This window comes from Magnolia sinica, chromosome 14 (genome assembly GCF_029962835.1).
Source record: "Magnolia sinica isolate HGM2019 chromosome 14, MsV1, whole genome shotgun sequence".
Classification (NCBI taxonomy): Eukaryota; Viridiplantae; Streptophyta; class Magnoliopsida; order Magnoliales; family Magnoliaceae; genus Magnolia; species Magnolia sinica.
In genome coordinates, this window is record NC_080586.1 from 24,087,254 (window position 1) to 24,095,310 (window position 8,057).

An 8,057-nucleotide genomic window follows, 5' to 3' on the forward strand; every position below is an offset into this window, starting at 1 on the left:
TACTTTCCTAACGTGTCTCAGGACACGGTCAAGCTGAAACTCTTTCCTTTCTCCTTGAAAGAAAAAAACTCAGATGTGGTTGCACTTACTACATCCGCAATCTATTGGCTCATGGAATGACATGATGAAGATGTTCATAAAAAATTCTTTCCATACCATAAGACGAACACCATCAGGAAGTCGATCATGAACTTCGCCCAATAGGAAGATGAAACATTCTTCTAATGTTGGGAACGGTTCTAAGGATCTTGTCAGTTCATGCCCACAACATGATTTTAAAATATGGCGCATAACAACTTTCTTCTACGATGGACTGACATCTTCCATGCGCTAATTCATTGAGACGACGTACAATGGGGAGTTCATCAACAAAAATGTCAATGAGGTGTGGGATTATTTTGATAAACTCGCTGAAACCGCACAATCATGGGACATCTCCCCAAAATTGAGCACCACATCTAAGCTTATTCAAGCAAGGGAGAGAGGTGGGATATACTTGCTGAAAGAGGATGATGATATAAATGCTAAAGTGGCCAGTCTCGCAAGGTGGTCAAGGCCATGGAACTTAAGAAGGATAAGGCTAAGGAAGTTATTTGCGGTATCTATGCTTGCAACATACATACAACTAAAAATTGCCCAGCGATACCTGCTTTTCAAGAGGCACTAAATGAGCAATTGAATGCCATGAACAACTACCAAAGACCTTTCAGTGGACCCATCTCTAACACATATAATCCTAGTTAGCGAAATCATCTGAACTTCAGTTGGAGGAATTGGCAAACGATTACTCCTCAAGGAATCCCTAACCAATTCTTAAATCAAGGGAAACCTCAAGAGGATCTGGTCTGGAAACATATTCAAAATCAAGAGCTTATCAATCAGAATATATTACAAACCCTTCAAGACCTTTCAAATGCCATACAAGGGCGTGAGACAAAAAATTCAATTGGGGAAAAAGGAATTCTTCCAGCCCAACCTTTCCCTAATCCTAAACCGCAATACGAAATAAGTGAACCAAGATCTTTAAATCAAATGGAGCAACTAAGTCTATCACCACTCTTAAGAGTGGGAAGATAATTGATAAATATATTCTGATAAGGGCTGAAAAGTCTAAGGACCCGTAAGTAGATGAAACTGGTAGACCTAGTAACACTCCACAAGAGTTAGAACTGGAACTCCTAAGCAAGCCGATTACCCCATTTTCCCAACAGTTGATAGCACCAAAACCTCTCTATAACTCTCAGGACTTTTTAGAGGTTCTTAAGCAAGTGAAGGTCAATATTCCTCTATTAGATGTCGTTAAGAAAATACCTTCATATGTTAAATTTCTGAAAGACTTGTGTATGACCAAAAGATGACAAAGTATCCAAAAGAAAAAAAAATTTAACTGAAAATGTGAGTGTCATCCTAAAGCAAGATGTGCCACAAAAGTACAAAGATCTAGGTAGCCCAACCATCACTTGCATAATTGGGAACTACCGGATTGAGCACACACTTCTTAACTTAGGAGCAAGCGTGAATTTGATCTCATACTCGATCTACGAGTAACTGGGTCTAGGTGAATTAAAACCCATCCGGACCACGTTACAACTTACCGATCACTTAGTCCGTGTACCGAGAGGGATAATCGAGGATGTGTTGGTCCAGGTTGATGAATTCTACTATCTGGTATATTTTATCATCTTAGATACTTAACCCATCGTGGACATGAGTACTCAAATTCCTGTCATTCTTGGTCGCCCATTCCTTGCTACTTTAAACGCAATCATTAATTGCAGGAATGGAGTCATCATGAGTATGTCTTTCGGGAATATGATATTGGAGTTGAATATCTTTTTCAACACGGGTAAACAATTAGAGGATGAAGATGATTCTCACGATATTAACCTAATTGATTCTTTCATGCAAGATAGAATACTTCTGACTTTATCCTTTGACCCTCTAGAGACGTGCCTAGCCCACTCCCATGATTTTGATGATGACATGATTAGGGAGATGGGGACCATGCTGGATACTGTACCGGTACTTGGAGTTAACCGATGGTGGCCACAATTCGAAGAATTGCCCCAAACTAATGTATTGCCTCTATCATCTACCCTCAAGGCACCGAAGCTTGACCTAAAACCTTTACCCTATGATTTTAAATATGGCTATTTAGGTTAAGATGAGACATACTTGGTGGTGATTTCTTCCTACCTTGAGCAAGAATAGGGGAGTATGCTCATCTCTACTCTCATTGAGCACAAGGGAGCCCTTGGATGGTCGATTGCAGACATCAAGGGAATTGACCCTTTGATTTGTACTTACCGTATTTATCTAGAGGATAATGCAAAGACCTCTCAACAATCACAACCTAGACTAAATCCAAACATAAAGGAAGTGGTTAAGGTTGAGGTTCTTAAGCTATTAGATGTGGGTATTGTATACCTTATATCAGATAGCCAATGGGTGAGTCCAACTTAGATGGTTCCTAAGAAGTCCGGAATTACCATAATAGCCAATGCCAACAATGAACTTGTGCCAAGTAGGGTGACTACCGGTTGGAGAATGTGTATTGACTATTGAAAATTGAATACCATCACTAGGAAGGACCACTTTCCTTTGCCCTTTATTAATCAAATCTCGAAAAGGCTAGCTTGTCACTTATACTATTGCTTCCTTAATAGGTATTTAGGCTACAACTAGATAGAGATAGCCCTTGAAGATCAGAAAAATACCACGTTCACATGTCCCTTTGGCACATTTGCTTACCGAAGGATGCCATTCAAATTGTGTAATGCCCCCGCCACTTTTTAGCGATGCATATTGAGAATTTTTTCTGACATAGTGGGGCAATATCTCAAGGTCTTCATGGATGACTTCTTTGTCTTTGGTGTATCTTTCAGCAATTGCTTGGAAAATCTTAAATGTATGCTAAAAAGATGTAAAGAAAAGAATTTGGTACTCAATTGGGAGAAGTGTCATTTCATGGTTCATAAGGGAATAGTCATTGGGCATATCATTTCCTCTAGAGAAATTGAGGTAGATAAAGCTAAAATTGATCTTATCTCTACCCTACCCCCACCCAAAAGCATACGAGACGTACGATCCTTCTTAGGATACATTGGATTTTACAGAAGATTCATAAAGGACGTTAGTCACATCTCTCATCCTTTATGCAATCTACTTCAACAGGATATTCCGTATGAGTGGACTGAGCAATGCTAAGAAGCTTTTTCTAAGCTCAAGGTCATGTTGATTACCGCACCTATCATACAACCACCCGATTGGAACCTTCCTTTTGAACTTATGTGTGATGCATCTGACTATGCTATTGAGGCGATGTTAGGCCAGAGAAAAGAAAAGAAGCCATATGTTATACATTATGTAAGTAAAACTTTAAATTCTGTCCAAGTAAATTACTCTACTACGGAAAAAAGAACTCTTGGCCGTAGTTTTCACGTTGGAAAAATTTAGATCTTACTTGATGGGATCCAAGACCATTATCTACATCAATCATATGGTGCTCAAGTTTCTTCTTTTAAAGAATGATGTTAAACCCCGCTTGATAAGATGGATCCTCCTATTCTAGGAATTTGATTTGAAAATAAAAGATAAAAGGGGAGTAGAAAACGTAGTGGCTGACCACCTTTTGAGGCTTGACCTACCTGATTCCCTTGAGACGACACCCATAAATAACATGTTCCCTAATGAACAATTGTTTAAAGTCTCTCATTCATCGTGGTTCGCCGATACTACCAATTATCTTGCCACAGGTTTCACGCTGACACATTGGACTACGTAAGATAAGAAGAAAATTTTCACTGAGGTGCACAAATTCTTCTGGGATGATCCATATTTATTCAAATATTGTGCAGATCAGATTTTAAGGATATGTGTGCCAGACAATGAACACCAAAGTGTTATCTCCTTCTGTCACACTTAGGCCTGTGGTGGTCACTTTTCTGCTAAAACGACCACGGCCAAAATTCTGCAGTGCGGCTTCTATTGGCCCTCTATTTTCAAGGACACTCACAAGTTTTCCAAAGCTTGTGAGTGTTGTCAAAAGTTAGGAGCATTCTCCCATCAAAATATGATGCCGTTGAACCCCATTCGCATAATCAAAGTATTTGATTATTGGGGCATCGATTTCATGGGACCATTCTGATCAGGGTCAAATATTGCATATCAGACCCCAGTAATTGCCTGATTTTACGTACATGATAAGGTTTAATGCCATATTTTAATCCTGTTTTTATTACAGGATGAAATCAGGAGTGTGTACTGAAAGATGATGTTAAGAACATGGATTTGGTGCTCCAAAATTACCAGAGCACGGGATGGACTCCAGAAAACCAATAGTGAAGATTTTACACGCCTGAGATCTGAGGAAAGCACGATAAAGAGGCCCGAAACGGGTCCAAAATGCAAGATCACATGGTTCTCACCATCCAATTGGCTCGAAACTCCATATATGGCCTGGACGCCATAAATAAACTGTACATAATAAATTTCAACCATTGGATATCTCGAGAAGTGGGCCAACGGACATATCAGCCCATTAATCTTCAATTTTAGGCCCACCTACAATTTGGATATACTTCAAAATTGGCCCAGACGGTTTAAATAAGGTGAGGAATAGGATGGACGGATTGGATTTCTCGAAATCATCGTAGTGGACCCCGCATGGGTGGCGTGTGTATTAAAGACACGTGCGCCGGCTGCGCACCGTACCGCTGGGACGGTCAGCACCAGCGCTGACCCGTCTCTCTCTCTCTCGCCGCTGCAGCGTCTCCGCAGGCCGACCGCTGTCGTCGGTTGTGGGGCCCATACATTGTCCAAACGGACAATCCAAGCCGTCCACCGGAATTCCAGTGTCCCTAGTACCATAGCCTAGGTGGAGGTATTTGAGAAGACAGTAAATATTGGTTTTTTTTACCCTTCAAACGCAGGTTGAACGGTGGAACAGAAACATTCTGTGTACCACACCAAAATGAAGAAAAACCATGGGTTTTCGACCGAAATTCCGAGATGAATTCGGTGAACGGATTGGATCTTTCAATATAAAATCCAAATGGGCCTCACCGTTGTCACAGCGGAAGCAATCTGCTACTCTATTCGCGTCTGCGAAATCCGGGTTTTGCGGGAGTTTGTGAACCCCACCGGTAGCACGTACGGCCGATCTGATCCGTCCATCGTGTAGAGGGCTTCGAGAGCTTCAAAACCATGTTGACATTCTTCTCTCATGCGTGCACACGTGCGTGATACAGAGGCCACAAACAGGCCGTCTTGTGACGTCCAAAACTGATTTTGTTGAGATTTCTTCTGTGGGTCGCGCTAATGGACCTTCAAAACCACCCATTCTTGCCTGAAATTTCGTCCTGAATCCAATGGGCGGGGTAGATTTCTCCGAAAATACCTGTGGGGGCCCACCGATCACGGCTGCGAAAAATTGCACTTCGAGTCCTTCTACGACTCCCACCGACCCCAGCCATCCAGCGGCTATAAAAGGGGAGTTTTGGGCATGAGAAAGGCATTCAGAACCATTGAGAACCAGGGGATTCTGGATTCCAGATCTGGAGCAAGGAAGAGAAGAAAGAGAAGAAAGAAGAGAGAGATCGATTGGTTTGGTGTTTAATTTTTATGAATTTTATTTAATATTTTTCATGGATTTTATGGGTCACTAATCTCTCATAGGGCTGAGATGAAACCCCTAATTTGATTAGCTCTTGTATTGGTTGATTTACTTTGAATTTCAATTAATTTGTTTCTTTCTTTAAGTGGGCTTTATGGGTTTAAATTCTATACTTCTCCATCTATGAACTTGACCAAAGTATATATATGGATGTTGTTTGGATGCTTATTATAGGTGCTTGTGTCTGATCAAGAACAGGTTTCCTATAGAGGAAGAAACAGGATGCTTTAATGAATTGTACATCCCTTATGCCCAACCAAGGATATGGGATATGTCATTCATGGCATTGCTTAAAGGAATTAGACAGTCTGTATGCCCGATTAAGGACACAGATTGTGCTTTCTCTATTTAAGTGGTATCAATCTAGATCAAGGTGAATCAACGACAAAACAAGGGTTAGGATAATTAGGGGTGGATTCGAAAGTCCTAGTGCTCTCTCTCTGATTGAATTTTCTTCCCTGTTCTTAATTAATTATTTTTCATAAAATTGTGCTTAGTAATTCATTCCATTATTTGTTGGATTAGTTAAGGAGAATCATAGATTTGAATTGTGACGACCAGTCCTCGTGGGAACGATCTCGTAATACGTACCGTATCTACATCTGATTCGTATACTTGCGAGTTTAAAAATCATTTAAATCGTGTTGGTTTAAATAAAACATCAAGGTTTTGGCGCGTGGACTGTTTTGTTCCAATTGGATTTAGGATTCTCTCTTATCATAATTCATAGTCTTAGGTTTTTTTACTAACTCTAGGTTAAATTTTTTTTGAAACTAACCTATTTCCTGTTTTGTAGGGACCTGACATAAACTACTAATTTGGTAATCTCTTTCCAAATTTTCTATTTTTTTCTAATTTCTATTTTTAGAATTAAGGTTTTATTTTTTTTTTTTAGAAAGTTTCTATTTCTAGGCTATTTCATTTTATGTTTCTATTTCTAGGCTATTTTTTTTATTTTTTTATTTTTATTTTTTTATTTTTAGAAATTTCCTATTTTCTAATTCTAGATTCCGATTCTTCTTTCAAGTAACTTTCTATTTTCTAGTTTTAGAAATTTTTTTCCCTTTTTAGAAAACTTAGTTTTTATTTCTAAGATTAAAGTTTCTCTCTTATTTTCTAATTTCCTATTTTTTAGAAATTTTCCCTTTTTAGAAACTAACTTAGCTTTTATTTCTAAGATTACAAACTTTCTTTTTTAGTATTTAACCATTGCTTAGGATTTTTTTTCTTGCATTATTTTAGTAAATTTAATTTATTTTTGTTTTCTTTTTTAATTAAGGAAGGAAGCTGCTAAATAACATTGACTTCAAAAGGAGGAGCTCTCTATTCTTCAGACATCAATCATCTCCTTTTCCGGGTTCTTTCTTCCCATTCTTAATTACATAGTTTTAACTTGTTTTAGAATCTCATAGTTTCTAGGTCTAGTTTTATTTCTCTTAGGTTGCTTCTTAGTTTAGTTTTCTTTCTTACATTGCAATAAAATAGTTTATGCTAGGACGTAGATCTCTGAATTTGGAACTAGCACCGTTTGATCCGGAGATTGAAAGAACAATTCGTGAAAGATTGAGAAATAATCCTGTTGAAATGGCGAATGAGACTGAAGTTAAAGCTCTCAAAGATTATTCAGCTCCTGTCCAATTTAATGCGCCTTCATGCATAGTGTTGCCAACCACTACGGCAGCACACTTTGAACTTAAACCTGGAGTCATACAATTATTGCCATCCTTTTATGGATTGGACAAGGAGGACCCATATCATCATGTGAAAGAATTCTTAAACATTTGCTCCACCTTTAAGTTCCAAAACTTCTCAGACGATTCGATCCGCCTACGCCTGTTTCCTTTTTCTTTGAAGGATAAGGCGAAAGCATGGTTGAATTCTCTAGAAGTTGGATCTATCACTACATGGGACCAACTGTCTAAGAAGTTCTTAAACAAGTTCTTCCCCGTTCACAAAACCAATGCCCTCCGTAGAGAAATTACTAACTTCACACAAAAAGAGGGCGAGCACTTTCATGAATGTTGGGAAAGATGGAAGGACTTGCTTCTTAAATGTCCTCACCATGGTTTTGAGAAGTGGCAACAAGTTCAATACTTCTATGACGGTCTGACACCACAGAACCGTCGCATGGTTGATGCCACCAGTGGAGGGTCATTCATGACCAAAAGTGATGTCGAAGCGTGGAACTTCTTTGAAACCTTGTGCGAAAACTCCCAGCAATGGGATTATTCAATTAGAGGTGACAAAAGTCCCCCACCACAAAAGAGAGGTGGTATATATGAGATAGGAGTCATGCCAGAGCTGAGCGCCAAGCTTGATAACCTGACAAAGAAAGTTGATGCTCTGGTATTAAATAATGGACCACCACAAACAGCTCAAGTCG

The 8,057-nt window shown here is 39.2% G+C and overlaps 1 non-coding gene across 1 annotated transcript; it reads right to left on the bottom strand.

Annotated features, from left to right (window-relative positions):
- Positions 1–7,636: 7,636 nt before the first annotated feature.
- Positions 7,637–7,743, bottom strand: LOC131226331 (small nucleolar RNA R71). The gene has a single exon (XR_009161724.1). It is a non-coding gene; the product is annotated as a small nucleolar RNA R71 (small nucleolar RNA).
- Between the last annotated feature and the right edge of the window lie 314 nt (positions 7,744–8,057).